This window comes from Caretta caretta, chromosome 1 (assembly GCF_965140235.1).
Source record: "Caretta caretta isolate rCarCar2 chromosome 1, rCarCar1.hap1, whole genome shotgun sequence".
Lineage (NCBI taxonomy): Eukaryota > Metazoa > Chordata > Testudines > Cheloniidae > Caretta > Caretta caretta.
In genome coordinates this window covers 209,082,006-209,098,461 of record NC_134206.1, presented here as the reverse complement: position 1 = coordinate 209,098,461, position 16,456 = coordinate 209,082,006, and the positions used below count along the sequence as shown (strand labels likewise).

Genomic DNA, 16,456 nt, shown 5'->3' with positions numbered 1-16,456 from the left:
ACCCCCAACCTTAGGACAGTGCATCTCATGCCTTTCAACTGGTGGAGTTTCCTTCTGTTCCCTTCCCCCAGACGTATCATCTGGGCCACTCCCCACAATGGTACCTGTGGAGAGAACATGAAAACGGTTACTTACCTGTATCTGCGTTGTTGGTACATGGACGTTTCCCCTTCTTCTTCTGGAGGTCACATGTTGCCAAATTTCTTCACCATCCTCCTGTCCCCGCTGCGCAGCCTGCTCTGAATCTTCAGAACCTTGTGCCTGTAGAAGCATATCCTGACATCTGTCCAGGAAATCTTTAGTTTCTCTTATGCAACGCAGGGTCAATACCTGTTGCTCCAGACCTTGAACCTTCTCTTCCAATATGGAGACCAGCTTGCACTTTGTACACACAAAGTCGCTTCTGTCCTGTGGAAGAAAGACAAACATGGCACACCCAGTGCAGGTCACAACAGCTGAACACTCCCCATCCATATTACCGTCCTACTACGAGCTTCCTCAGGAGATGCACTAATTACTCAGAGAGGTCGTTAGGGTGTAAGCCTCAGTGGGCTCACCCCAGGCGAACTCCCAGGCAAACTCCTGCTGTTTGCTGCTCTGCTGTCCCCCGCTGCTCAGCTGGTTCCCTGCCGCTCAGCTGGTTCGCGGAGCACCGGCTTTTTTAAACAGCCAGGCTCACCTGAAAAAAAATACTCCCAACTCCCGCCCTTTTCAGCCAACCAATCAAGCACTTGCTCAAACTTTCAAGCTGCCCTCACTACAAACACTCCGATCCTCTCACCAAACACACACTCAGATACCCAGATACTCACCAACGCAGATCCCAGGCAAACTCCTGTGTTGTAGAGTGAATCTGTGGTTTATGATATGCACAATAATTTTTTTACTGTAGGGTTCTCATCAAAGTTGAACTCCTTGTTAGTTTGATACAGCGTGCCCAAAGTTAGGGGCTCATAGCACCTGACTGTGTTATGGTGGTATATCTTAAGGCAAGTGAGGTAAAGGAAGGAGGAGGGCAAGACTTGCCCTTAACTCAGAGGCAGAGAAGACAGTGCTATCCTCCCAACAGAGCTTATGATCCAAGGTGGACCTTATTTGAGCTCACTGAGCCCCAGATAATCCAGTGGTAAGGGCTAACTTCAGTGGCCATTGTGCACTGTAGCCAGGGGGCGTGGCCTCCTTCTGAGTTTGACAGGGAGGGATGGCCACACACTCACTGGTGGGCGGAACCAGGAAGTCCACGCCCATCCGGCCAGAAGTAGAGGGGCAGGACAGGAACAGAAACTACAAAAGGCCAGCCCTGCAACTCAGTTCGGCTGAAGCTGCTAAGGGAGATAGATGCTCCCCATCCACTGCTGGAGTGGGGAGCCGAAGAGGACCTCTGATGCCCCAAGAACTCATCAGATCTTCCAGAGCTGCCAGACACCCAAGATACCAAGGAGCTGCTAGGACTGCCACTGGCAGTGTACCCCGGGGAGGCAGAGGATGACCCTGAGATTCAGGTACACCCCGAGGGAAGGATTGAAAGTAGCCCAGGGACAGCTGACTCTAGTCTGGCTGCATTGCTGCCTGAATTCAGGTCAGCGTGTTGCAGCTGGATTCCCCACTGATCCAGTGGCGAAACACTCCACCACAGTTAGGGCCCTGGGTTGGGACCCAGTGGAGTTGGGTGGTCCAGGAGGCCTGTGTTAGTCTATCATCCACCAGAACTAGGACATTAGACCCTTTATTGCTCTGCCCTGTGTAAGGACCTGGGCTCCTAGACTATTCTCTGCTCTGCCCTGCCTGAGGGCTGAGCTCCTAGACTGTTTGGTACTGTACACTGACTGAGGGCTGAGCCCCTCGACCCAAACTTTTCGGCATCATGCCCCCGTTTTAATTTTCGAGAAACCCTCACCCCCCCCCACCTCTCCTTTACCATCATGCAACCCCCCTTTTAACAAATTCAATTCATAATTTAAAATTAAAAATAAACACAAAAACTTGGTATGCATTTTTTTATTTAAAATTAAAAATAAGCACAAATAGTTTTTCTTGTCAAAAAAATTTAATAAAAATGTAATTTAAAATAAGAAATAGCATAAACAAAACAAATTTAATGTGAAGGATGATGCTTCATGAGTTGGGAAATCCTAGGTTTGAAGGATGAAAGTGCGCTACGCAAATAGTTTTCAACATCCAGTCGATTCCTTTGTTTCGTTTTTATTATGACTAAACTTGAAAAGCTATTTTCACAGAGGTATGTCAACAAAAATGGAAGAATAATATGTAGCGCTTCTTCTCCGACTTTCGGGTAAATTGGGAAATATTTTATCCAAAATTCCTCCAGGCTTAAGTTTTCGAAAATATCTTTCGCACTTGAATCGTATTTCATTTCGAATGCTTGTTCTTACAATACTTCTGGCAATGAATCAACATCAACGTTGAACGGATTACGTGCTAATTTATTAATGGGGTTGCCAGAAAAGTTGTCTGGAAAATAGCAGATGAATTCGTCAGCAAGGCAGTCCAGATGAAACACAGTTTTGTTCTTCGCATCCTCTTTACAAAGTTCTTGGAAACCGTCATTTTCAGCAAGTGATGAAAATGTTGGAAAAGTCAAAAAGTTAGGCATCTGAGCTTGCGTTCAACATTTCCAAAGCTTGATTTTTTCCATAAACTCTGTGATGGCATCGTGGTGCATTATAATGTTTGCAGCATTGTTTCCTTACAGCTTCAAACTGAGATTGTTCAAAGATTCACAAATGTCCACGAAGTATGCCAGTGAAAGTTGAAATGTTTGGTCCGTAAATGCACGATATAACTCTTCCTTTTCCTGTTGCTTGAGGAAAATTTCCACTTCGTCTTTCAGTCTGAATAATCTCGAAAGCATGTTCCCTTTGGAAAGCCATCGTACCTCCACGTGAAACAAAAGAATATTATGATCCGCTCCCAAATCCATGCAAAGAGCTGCAAAAAGACTTGTATTTAAAGCGCTGTTGTTCACAAAATTGACAACTTTGATGGCCAAATTCAACGAGTCACGTAGGTCATCTGGAAGGGTTTTAGCAGCCAATGCTTGTCTGTGTATGACGCAATGAGTCGTAGTTATGGCAGGATTTTTTTCTTTCACCAGCGTCACAAATCCAGAGTGAGAGACAAGCATTGCTGGAGCACCGTCGATGCATACACCAACCAGTTTTTCCCATGAAAGTCCATTTTCTTCAAAAAAGTTGGAAACTATTTTCATAACATCAGAAGCCTTTGATGTGGTCGTCAATTCCTTCAAAAAAAGCAGTTCTTCTTTCACAGTTCCATCGTTAATGAATCGAACATAGACGAGCAACTGACAGCATTGTGCTACATCAGTGGTATCGTCGTACTGAATTGCGAAAAAAGGGGAAGCTTTCACTGCTTCCACAACTCACAGTTTTAGATCTTTCACCATGTCATTGATGTGACGTTTCATGGAATTGTCGGAAAGCGAAATTTCTAATATTTTTTTCTTGCCTTTGGCACCAAGCACAATATCAGCTGCTTTCAATAAGCAAGGCTTCACAAGAGTTTCTCCTATCATGTGCACTTCCTTGGCTTTAGCAATGAGCAACGACAGTTCATAAGATGCTTCTACCACTTTGGCTGACGCTTGATGAAAAGTTCCAGTAGTGTCCAGCTTCATGCATTTTAAATTTTGAAGTTTAGCAGCAAAAAACTCTTTTGGTTTGTCTTTCAAAGCACTGTGGTTCTTTGTCAAGTGTTGCTCAAGACAACTAGGTCTCAAGGCATCATTGCTGAGAACTGCGTGCCATACTATGCATTGAGGATGATCGATTCCTTTTTTTTCCATGACAGTGAAACCATACTTAATGTAGTCTTCATCGTACTTCCTTTTCTTAATCACAGCTATAATATACGAATAAAAAAAATGTATAAAAATAATTTTCCTGATTTGTGAATAATAATGGACACAAGTTAATTTGACAGGTTTCAGAGTAACAGCCGTGTTAGTCTGTATTCGCAAAAAGAAAAGGAGTATTTGTGGCACCTTAGAGACTAACCAATTTATTTGAGCATAAGCTTTCGTGAGCTACAGCTCACTTCATCGGATGCAATTTGAGTTAATTTGAGTTACTGCAAACCTTTATTTACTTCTACTATTACGTTCTATATATACAACCCACCACCAGTCCAGCAAGTAGCCGGTCTTGCATGGTGAGTGGTGGAGGTAACCACTCCCACGATAGAACAGTCTCGAACACTCTCGTGAGTGAGCTAGGAAGTTTTAAAAAGTTCCATCGCTTTCTACATTGTTCTTCGGCCTCCCCAGCAACCAAAACAGCATGCCTACACATCGAAAGGCAAAAAAATAAAATATATTCGCATTTCATGGTATGAAATTTGAAAACATTGCAGTTATATACTTTTATTTATAGTTGTATTTTTATTATTATTTTACCTTTATTCTTGTCTGAGTATACTTGTCTACTCATAATCAAAAATGAGAAGATTGTTAATACTTTATTGTAGTTAAATAATACAGGCCTGTAATTGGACAATTTTGTGAATAGTTATGTATACAGAAATATGAATATTGTATTGTCTGTTGGTCTATTAAATAAATAAATAAATAAATAAATTTTACGCTGATACATTTTTTTTTCATTATGAAAATTTCACAGCCTCACACCCCCCTTGGAATTTCTTCATGCCCCGCTGGGGGGATGCGCCCCCCAGTTTGGGAACTGATGCCCTAGACTGTTCCCTGCTCAACCATGCCTGAGGGCTCAGCTCCTAAATTATTTACTGCTCCCCCTGGCCTAAGGGCCTAGGATCCTAGACTGATTGCTCCTTTGCCCTGCCTGAGGGCTTGGCTCCTAGACTATTGACTGTTCTTCCCTGCTCGAGGGCCAGAACTCTAGACAGCTAGGGCTCCACCCTGCCTGAGGGCTTGAGCCCCAGAGGTTGAATACTGCCCAGCCCAGCTCAGAGAGCCTGGGCATCAAAGACATCTAATTTTCCCTTTACCAGATTGCCTTTCTAGGAACGAGACAGCGAGGGGGCTTGGCCTTCCTCTGAGATCGACAAGGAGGGATGGCCACACACTCCTACATGCATCTATGTAATAAGATGACGGGTCATCTTGAGAGGGTGAACACACAGGACCTCTTAGTCCCCACCAGGATTGCCAGCATCAAGATCCCCTAGGTCCTGGATCTGTTCAAAAGAGCATGATACAACTTGTATCATCCAGTCTGTTGCCTCCCATGATCTGGAAGACTTGCTAAATGCCATGGTGAAGAGGACAACCAAATACGTGGTTTTTTCCACGGAGAGCAACAAAGAACTGGACAATGTCCACTTTCCATCAGGGCTAGTGTATTGCCAACTTCCTGATTTTATTACACGTCTTGTGATATTTGATGTTTCACTTAAAGCCACAGCTCCTGGGTCATTTGAATATGTGAGTATCTCAGCTTTCATTCTTTTAAGAAGGTAGTTTCTAGCTTTGTGGCTGTGAAGCTGAAAAATATCAATCCTAAAAGCTTTAAAAAAAAGAAGGAAAATGAAAATGGTTTCAAATTTACTATTTTTAAAATATGATTTTGAAGCCAATTTTATGATTTTTGTGGGGCCTGATGTGGTTTTTTAAAGTTTGGGGTTGGTAATACTGATAATATAAATGGCAAAACTAATCAACTTCTGATATGCATAATGCTGATAGGCTGAGATCTCATATTCAGTTACATGAAGACATCTAACTAGTGTGCAGCTGCCGCTAGAAAAGTCAATAGGATGCTGGATACATTAAAAATTGGTCAGATGTGTACCTGAGACTCCTGAGGAAGCCAAAATTGTTGATTTCCACAGAGGATACTTCAGAAGAGAAATCAGATAGCTTTTCTCATTGTTTTGTTTGGTGCCATTATACATTTTTCTATAATTATAAAAATATTTATTAATCGGTTGAGATCTTTGGTTATTGAGAATCTCTTTAAATCTAGTCAGACTCTGTGTGTGTGTGTGTGTGTGTGTGTGTGTATTAAAGTCCTGCATGATGGCATATGATAGGTTATTATTTGTGTGACTTTAGCTTATGTGGACATAGCTCATGGGAAATTTGGTTACCAATTATGTGGCTTATGGAGGGATTTGTAGGCAGCCAGGGATCTTTAGAAAGTGTTTTTCTGCAGATTTCTTTAGCAATGTTATAGATTTTAGTTAATCTTTGAGCACTATCAGTGCAGTAAAGTTGCTCTTTACTGACAGCCTTCTTCCGGGTGAATGGCACGGCTTGGAGCTGCACTGGCAAGTAGAATGAAAGGCAAGGAATAATATGCTGTAGCTGCATGTTTGATAATATATCTATTAGTTCATATGTGGAATGGATGCCTAACAGTAACTATTATAAAAGGGGAATGTGGAGGTGAAAGCCCCACCCTGAGCAAGGGGAAAACAGCAGATACCTTCAGAGGCAGTTCACTGGCTTTTCAAATCCTTTTTTCACTCTTTTAAGGGTATCTTTTGATCACTTGCTATGGCCTCTACCGCCTTTATATTATTTAGGACATCGATGTTCAGATCAAAATGGACCAAAATTTGGGATCCTGAACTCCCCACTACTACTGGATACCTAGTTAGCTACAGCTGGAAAAAATGCCCTCTTCTGCCTTTGGTTGGCCATGGCACCATGCCCCATCTTACTAGACTTGGATATCACCATGGTGTTCCATTCATTCATGACCTCTGGGGTTGGTTATTACAGTTCACTAGTACCTGAGAAGGAAACTTCCAGCTCTAAAATAAAAAGTTCCAGTTGGTTCAAACTGGAGCAGCTCACTTACTTAGCAACACAGGCCACTGAAAGCATATCAACCCAGCATCCAGTTCTTTTTATAGGCAACCAGTTGAATAATCTGCAAGATTTCAGTCCTCATTTTCAGAGCCCTTCTAGGGATAAGCCCATCCGACCTGAGGAATATTCACTTTGCATGATTTTAGTCATGTGTGTACAGAAAACAGAGCTTTCTCAGCAACGGGGGGATCTGATTTAATGCACTGCCACGTCCCTTTGTATGACAACTAAATTCTTACTGCTGTTGTTTGACAATCATATTACTGCAGTGACCCGAGCAGCTTTTTACCATCTACATCTGGCTAGGAGGTTTGACCTTTTCATTCGGGTGCTAATATAGTTTGCGGATGATACAAAGTTGGGAGGTATTGCCAATTTAGAGAAGGACCGGGGTATCATACAGGAGAATCTGGATGACCTTGTAAACTGGAGTAATAGTAATAGGATGAAATTTAATAGTGAGAAGTGTAAGGTCATGCATTTAGGGATTAATAACAAGAATTTTAGTTATAAGCTGGGGATGCATCAATTAGAAGTAACAGAGGAGGAGAAGGACCTTGGAGTATTGGTTGACAACAGGATGACTATTTAAAATGTATTGGCTGCCACAGAGGTAGTGCAAGATGTGGGCCTTGTTTTCTGATGTTTGTTGGCACTGTAATAAAGAATAAGTAGCCCTGATGCATTTGCTATGGGACTGTGTGTTGGGGTGTGCGTAGCCCGCACTAGGCAAGAAAGGTGGGTGGGGGAAGTCCCGCCCCCTCAGACCATACTGGGCATGTACCAACTGCTGTGCTAGTATGAAAAAGAGCAGCTCAGCTCAGTCTGGCCACTGAGGAGGAAACATGCTTGGTGGAGGCTTCAGGCCAGGAGCCACTATAGCCCCTGACTGTGGGAACCAGAGATCCCAGGGACCAGACTGGAGACCTGCTACGTACAGTCAATCAGTGGGAGTCAGAGTTCCAGGGAGCTCCCTGTGCCAGGGAACCAGAAACCCCAACGATATATGGACTACAGCTCCAGGAAACCCAGTAGGAAGTAGCCCAGGGAGGCGGAGTAAGTGGTATCTCCCACCCATGTAAGGTCAGTGTGTTGCAATAAGATCCCTGCTGACTGGGTGGTGAACACACTCGCCGCTGACAGGGTCCTGGGCTGGGACCTGGTGAAGTTGGGAGGGCCTGGTCCCCCTACCCTGGCCACCACCCCTCCTTTGGTGGCAGCCTCCAGATCTGGCCATGACGCCATGCGACCCTGAACACAAGGGCTGTAATATTGACTCTGGCCATTAGGCCGTACAGAGCTGAACTCCAGGACAGCCATATTGACTCTGGCCATTAGGCCGTACAGTGCTGAACCCAAGGGCAGTCATAGTGACTTTGGCAATTAGGCTGTGCTGCCCGGAACCCAAGGGTGGCTATGTTGACTCTGGCAATTAGGCCACACATCCCTGAATCCAATGACAGAATTATTGACTCTGGATTTTGAAACACACTAGCTTGAGTTCGAGGACAGTCTGGTAGACAGCAACTGTGGTGCTCTCACAACACTGATCCACCCCTGAAAAGGGATGGGGTGCACATACACCATGACAAACTGTCCAACAGCCAGGCAGCTGTGAAAAGAATTGGATACAAAAGTGTCAGCAACCAAACATCAGCTAAAAATTATATCCTAATATATACCAAGTGCATAATTTTATAAAAATGGAGTAGGCTTATTCCTGAAATTCAGCAGTGATATTCAGACCTGTCCGATTTAGCATCAAAAGAAAGTATAGCTTATTAACACAAAGAACAATTATATGAATTCAAAGAAATTTGGACCCTATTTCTTGATACATTTGGATAAAGAATGCTGAGCTTGCCCAATAATGCCAGACTTCCATTCCACCTGACCTCTCTGCTTTTTCTCTTCCTCTTCCCACACCATCTCCTCTCTGCTTTTTTTTGCCCATTTGGGTATGCCTTTTTATTATTACCCCAGCCTAACATGTTTTGTCTGTGTGATACCATTGGATTTTGTGTTGTCTGGTCTTGCAGCTTCAACAGGTTGTAAAGTTGCATAATTTTATGGGCTATCCTATGAAACGTGAGCTATTTGGTGACATATACAAGCTATAAGTCATTTTCCTTTTTATATTTTTGTGTTTCTTTTTAAAAATTAATAAAAAATTAATCACAAAAAAAGAAAAGGAGGACAGGATAAAGCACTGGAAAGTGTAGCGAGGAGAACTGGCTGCAGGTGGGAGCTGCAGTTGGCCGATAAGATGTGATCTTCTAGATCTTTTAATCTAATTTACACAATTCCATAATCGGTCCTTTTTCTACATAGATTTCATGCTTCCTTCCCTACCATCACTTTATTCTCTATTTGCCAATACAGACACACCCTCCTCTTCTTTCCTCTGTTAGCTCATATGTTACCAACATTGCACCAGCTGCAGTGAACCTCTTTATTATGTATGTCAGCACTGTCCTGACTGGGGTCAATAATGGTTTGTGTACTCCATGGCTATACACATTTTTCTCATTCATGTTAATGAGATCTATATAGCCAGATGTGTCAAGGTTCTAAAAGTGTAAAACTGATGACATAATCATGGTACAGTCTATGGGAATATTACAGGGGGATTAAGATATTATCAACAAATCAGGTTCTAAGTATTGTTGTGTTGAACTAGGAGTGTTTTCAATTAATTTGTAATTAAATAAAGGAAGCAATTTAGTGAGCTCGGAGAGATATTCCAGCAAAAGGTTTATCTCATCAGTCTCAACCTCACATTCCTCCCGAACAGGATCATTGTTTAGATCTTGGACATGTTACATGATCCGACCTATAGGAGTAATTTAATAAAATGTCAATATTTTCCTTCTATTAACCCACAGTGTCATGTTGAATGGAGAAAGCTGCCTCTGCCTCCCCTCAAGGCCCCCATCAACTCCAAATCTGCAGCCTCTTTGACTGGTTGGACAGGTGTTACCACTAAGGAGCCTGGGGCTTTCAAACACAGACAAACCAGACGTTTTCTGAAGTATACACAGAAGAGCATTGAAGTATGGTAGAATGGAGATGAAGCAAGGGAGGGAAGTGATAGCTAGGGGGTGACAGACTGGGACAGAGTGAAGTCCCATTATGCTTTTGAAATGGAAAAAGCGGAGTCAAACTAAAAATAAATTCCAGCCTACAACAATCAGATTTGCTTGAATGTTATTTTTAATGTCCTTTTTCAGACAGATCCAGAAGCTTAAGGTGGTATGAGAGGGTCTGTAAGGAGACGAGTGATTCAAGAATACCTTTGCTGTATGAAAATTTTGCACAAGCAAGAGTTAGAATATGTCACGTGCATGCACAGGTTTTAGGGCAACAACAGGGTATATGCACAAAAACACACATGCACAAATGGAGTTTGGCCCTGAGCGTTATGTGACTTTTTTTCTTTTTCACAGTATTTATTCCATCACTGTGTTTAAGAGGACATAGAAAAGGTTGGGGACAAGGAGAATAAGATGGCAGGAGGTGACAAGAAGAAGCAGAAGGAGGATTAGGAGAGGATTAAAAGAGGAGAAGAAAGGAGTCAAGGGAGTGAGGTGGCAGCAGATTGTAAAGAGATGGAGCAGGAAGAGAACTGAAGAATAAAGATGGAGGGGATTAGGAAGTGAAGGAGGGAGGGAATGAAGTAGGCGGGGACTAGACGGCCACAGAGTGGGAAGGGAAATAGCATGTTTTAATTGAGTTTTGAAAGACTGTCTGAAAACTGATGACAAATCATTTGGAAATCATTTCCAAAAGATTCCTTACAGAATTAACAAGCAGTCCAATGTTAAACAATAAACTGGATGATTCATGCAGAATTGTTGCATGGCAAGCATGAGAAATACAAGCAATATACTGACAGGTTTCAGAGTAGCAGCCATGTTAGTCTGTATCCGCAAAAAGAAAAGGAGTACTTGTGGCACCTTAGAGACTAACACATTTATTTGAGCATAAGCTTTTGTGAGCTACATCGTGATGCATCCGATGAAGTGAGCTGTAGCTCATGAAAGCTTATGCTCAAATAAATGTGTTAGTCTCTAAGGTGCCACAAGTACTCCTTTTCTTTAAGCAATATACTGATTTCCAAACACCTAAATCTGATCATATACATTTCTGTTTCAGAAAGAGAGAAATGTATGGTGATCGGAATTATCTGGATGGTATGGCAGCATACTTAGAAGGCTACAATATATGGACTAAATCCATATTATTGCTTAGAAGTTACTAAAATGAAGTACATGCCTAGTAGTTTGCTTCATCCATGGCCTACTGTCACACTCTCCCCACTCACCTTCCCCTCCCTCATTCCTGCCCCTTCCATCTCCCCTCACTGTCACACTCACCACCACTCCCTTTCCCCTCTACCATTACTGCTGTTTCCATACCCTCGCTCTCACTGTAACACTCACCCTCAGTCACTTTCCCTTCCTCATTACTTAGGGCCCTACCAAATTCATGGCCATGAAAAACACATCACGGACCATTAAATCTGGTCTCCCCCCATGAAATCTGGTGTTTTATGTGCTTTTTACCCTATACTATACACATTTCACAGGGGAGACCAGTGTTTCTCAAATTGCGGGGCCTGACCCAAAAGGGAGGTGCAGGGGGGTCGCAAGGTTATTTTAGGGGGGGTCACAGTCACCCTTATTTTTGCACTGCCTTCAAAGCTTGGCAGTCAGAGAGCGGTGGTGGCTGTTGGCCAGGCACCCAGCTCTGAAGGCAGCGCCCCACCAGCAGCAATGCAGAAGGGTGGCAATACCATGCCATGCCACCCTTCCTTCTACTCCGCTGCCTTCAGAGCTGGGTGGCTGGAGAGCGGCAGCTGCTGACTGAGGGCCAGCTCTGCAGGCAGCAGTGCAGAAGTAAGGGTGGCAATACCATCCCATGCCATCCTTCCTTCTGCGCTGCTGCTGGCAGCAGCTCTGCCTTCAGAGCTGGGCAACTGGAGAGCAGTAGCTGCTAGCTGAAAGCGCAGCTTTGAAGGCAGGGCCACCGCCAGCAGCAGCGAAGAAATAAAGGTAGCAGTACCGCAACTCCCCCTCCCCAAAATAACCTTGTGACCCCCCCACAACTCCTTTTTGGGTCAGGACCCCTACAATTACAACGCTATGACATTTCAGATTTAAATAGCTGAAATCATGAAATTTACAATTTTTAAAATCCTATGACCGTGAAATTGACCCAAATGGACTGTGAATTTGGTAGGGCCCTACTCATCACCATGCTTCCATCAGCACTCAGTGTCTAATCAGTATTGGTAGCAGAGATAATCTGGGAAATCGTTTGTACAGTTTATGAATTCTGTGTGAGATCATGAACCTTCTGTGTTTATCATTACCACGTTGCAAACTCTATTCTGAATATGCAGCCCTTTGCCTTCTCGGTAGTTCTATCACCTCCATGTTGGACTGGAATTCCATAGGTGGCTGACAATGCCCTGACAACCGATCTATTCAAGAGGGAAGCACCCTAGACAAAAGGCTGGCTCCCACCCAGGAGAAATGGTTTATCAGGGGAGAGGTTACCTGGCAATGAAGTCACCTAATAGGACTCTGTGGTCACCTGCTGAGGCTGAGGGAGTCACCTGACTGGGGAGACTGGAAGGTGATAAAGGGCAGAAGCTGCTCTATTTGGTCTCTCTCTGCCATTTTTCACCAGTTTAAGATGAGGGAAGCTGCTGCAGCACCCGGATGGAGTGGGAGAAGCCTGCCTACCTAGCTACGTATCTGAACACAGATGGCCCCCACAAGGATTCCCCAGGGAAGGGTGGGCTGGAGAGGAAAAATGTGCATAGGGTTTATTATTTTTGCATAGATCTGTGTAATTTTTATTCTGTTTAAGAGCACAGCTGTGTTCAAGCTCTGTGCACAGCCTCTGTTACAAGCTACATGTGCTCCCAACAGAGTGAACTGTAACCCAGAAGGCTCACCCTTTCAGTGGGATTCTGGGAGATGCTGTGTTTAAGTTACAGAGGGAGCTGAGGATTCAGTGCTAGTTCCAGGGGCTAGGCTGTGTGGTTGCAGCTTTCAGGAGAGGATGTTAGACAGAGGGTCTGCATTCCGAGAATGAGTTTACAGACCCCAAAACTGGGACAGTGCCTGGGGTCTGTGAAGACTTTAGAGGCTTTAAAACACATGAGGATGCAGAGGCTGGGATTCCCCCCACAACAATCAGATGGGCAGCCAGCAGTGGGAACCTACCAGATGTGTGGCAGAGGGATAGTGCCTTCGATCGTGCTAGGGAGGGAGCACTAAGAAGCAATACTTATACCTTTAAAACAACACGGTGTATATATCTACTAATGCTGGCCAGCCTTCATCAGTAGCGCTCTAGAGGGCAGGGCCATCTTAGATCATGGGATTTTCATCAAATTTTCCCCAAAAAACTTTCCCTTTGAGCTAGCTTCAAGTAGCTTTCAGCCTCCAAGGATAATTTTTCAGAAAGTTACGAGCATATGAAAACAGGGCATATAATTAAGCTTATACTTAGCCCCAGTATGCTAAGCATATTAAGCATATGAAAAGAAGGCTTATAATGACATAACCTTCCTACTGGTGGAACAGGTAGCCCTGCCTTTTATTAAGATTGCCCAATGCTTCCCATAATAAGATACTATTTTCAGTTGCTTATAATTTTGCCAAAACTTAATGATTTTCAACTGAAAATTTCCATACCAGGTGTGACAAAGTTCCTCCTCTACCTTGGTGTGTCTTATGCTTATTGGTGGATTTGCTCGCCTTGGAGCTTCACGGCAGCCCTCAATTTGGCCGTTTTCGTGAACCCACAGTCCAGGTCAACTCCTCCTGTATCTGACCAGGAGTTGGGAGGTTTAGGGGGAACCTGGGCCCGCCCTCTACTCCGGGTTCCAGCCCAGGGCCCTGTGGAATGCAGCTGTCTAAAGTGCCTCCTGGAACAGCTGTGTGACAGCTACAACTCCCTGGGCTACTTCCCCATGGCCTCCTCCCAACACCTTCTTTATCCTCACCATAGGACCTTCCTCCTTGTGTCTGATAATGCTTGTACTCAGTCCTCCAACAGTATGCGTTCTCACTCTCAGCTCCTAGCGCCTCTTGCTCCCAGCTCCTTACACATGCACCGCAAACTGAAGTGAGCTCCTTTTAAAACCCAGGTGCCCCGATTAGCCTGCCTTAATTGATTCTAGCAGCTTCTTGATTGGCTGCAGGTGTTTTAATCAGCCTGTCTGTCTTAATTGTCTCCAGAAGGTTCCCGATTGTTCTGGAATCTTCCCTGTTACCTTACCCAGGGAAAAGGGACCTACTTAACCTGGAGCTAATATATCTGCCTTCTATTACTCTCTTGTAGCCATCTGGCCTGACCCTGTCACACAGGTGTCTGCTTCTGGCTCCAACTGAACTTTTTGAGAGTTTCAGCTAACATGGTTCAGCTGTTTTTAAGAACAAGATTAGGGGAAAGTATGTTTTATCATATTTTTTTAAAAAAAAAAATTCTGGCGACCTTTTCTTTGAGAAGTTCTAGTGCTCCCTTGCTTTGGAGAAGAGACTTGAAATTTGGAAGGGAGGTAGACTTTGTGCCAGGGATATGCCTTTTCCTGTCCTAGTGAAAACTCACCCAAAGTTGGCCAAGTTGTATGCCTTTCAAAACTCTCAGTTTGCATATGCTCAGTAGAGATGTTGGAGTTTCACAGTTATCTTCACCAAAGATTCTGTGTGCACTGAACATGCTCCAGCCCAAGGCTCCAGGGCCCAAGCAGGACTTTCCTTGATGCTCATGTCTGCTGCAGGCTAGGCTTGCACTGCAACTGCAAGCAGTTCCCCTGACCGTCTCTCCTGTGCTCTTGGTGATTCTCATCTGGCATCCTGGACACACGGAGGAGAAGAGGGATAAGAACCAAAATGCGGGAGGGCAGTGGGAGTAGATTGTTGTGGAGACTGGGGGTGGGTGTTGCAGGGGGAGAGAAACAGAGATTGGAAGTTGGGGAAGGGAAGACTGGGACTGGCTGGGCAGGGAGACTTGGACTAGGAAATGACAGTGAGGGAGATTGGAACTGGCTGGGCAAGGGGGCTGGGACTGTGAGCCAGATGGGAAAAGGGGGAAGGATATGGGGACTGGGAACCAGTGGTGGTGAAGAAAGATTGAGATTGGATGAGGAAGTGAAGGGAGACTGGGACTGGCTACCAATGGCGGCGGGAAGAATGAGGATGGGGGCAAGAGGAGACAGATCTGACAAAGAGTTGGGATGTGGAGGGAGAACTGGGACTAGCAAAGCAGAGTCTGGGACAAGAGCAGGAGAAAGGGTTTGGGGAGTGAGGTTGGATGAGGAGTCCAGGAAGGGAGATTGGAAGACAGAATGGGGAGCATGGGGCTTGTGGAGTTAAACTGATTGGATGAAGAGTCAGGAGGATGCAGGGGGACTAGGAGGCTACGACTGGCTTGGCAAGAAGACTGGGAGTTGGACACTGGGACAAGCAGCCAGGCATGAGGATTAAACCATACTGTGACAAGAACAAATTGAAGGGTATGTGGCAGATGGGTCGAGCTTACAGGTCAGGGCGGAACAGGCAGAATGCTCTGAAATCACTAGAGTACACTCCCCTCCAGAACGTGCAAAAGAACCCACCATTCCTCTCTTCTCAGCAAATGTCTGTGAAATCCGCAGTGTGTTTCATCCCTTTCTAGTGCTGGTTCATGGAGAGGATGACAGCCAGTTACTGCTATGGGTTATTCCATTAGGTCAAGTGACGGAGGTTTGTGTAATGGATCTGAAGCTTCCAATCCTCCTGCTGAAGCATGTGGGTGTCAATATGATGACATATGATGGATTTTCTGTTTAGTTTGTTTTTTTAAAAAAAACTAGGAAATTACACACCAAAAAAGTACATTCAAGGGAAAAACAAGGTTGCAAAGCCGATCTCTCAAAAGTTAAATAAGGGACAAGGGGGCAGAGATAATGCTGCTATGAGAAATTTAACTCTGACTTTCCTAATGTTGATGTGGTGTTGCATTAGTGAATGTTTCTGCATGTCATATGGGATTCAGGAGTGAATTTGATTTTTCAGGCCCCGAGCCAGAGCGTACAGCCTGAGTGAGAATAGCTGCAACAAGGAGAGCGTGCCATGAGCACCCCATCCTGCCCTCATGTAACTTCATGAAGAGTGTAGAGGTCATCTATTTCCAGAAGTACCTCTATCACAGCTATGGTAAAGCTCTCCCAACTGGACAATTACCAGGTTGCTGTGTTTGGTTCCCAGCATACTAGACCTCTGTGCTCTTAAGCTTCCCTTGGTCTGGGTAGGCTCTAGCACTGTCTCTTTTCTTGGCCTCTCTGGCACACTTCCTGGGCCCAGGTTCTACCTGTTACCCCTCCGCGGAAGTGGGATTTTGCAGCTCCACTACCATAGGCCCCCAGGACCAGTGCTGACCCTCCCAAGACACCCCAGTAGTGCCAATCTTATGGACACTCTGAATTTACAGTTCACCTCTTCGAAGACGCAACAGAGGAAGCACAAAACATGCAGGCTCTGCAAAGGGTTCCAAAAAAAATCAATCATTCTTTATTTTAAATAGCACAAGAAATACACAGATCCAGACAAAACAATAAACGCTCTG

General features: G+C 44.5%; 1 pseudogene; it reads right to left on the bottom strand.

Moving 5' to 3' along the window:
- Positions 1-2,094: 2,094 nt before the first annotated feature.
- On the bottom strand, positions 2,095-6,328 carry LOC125632374 (protein FAM200C-like; annotated as a pseudogene).
- Between the last annotated feature and the right edge of the window lie 10,128 nt (positions 6,329-16,456).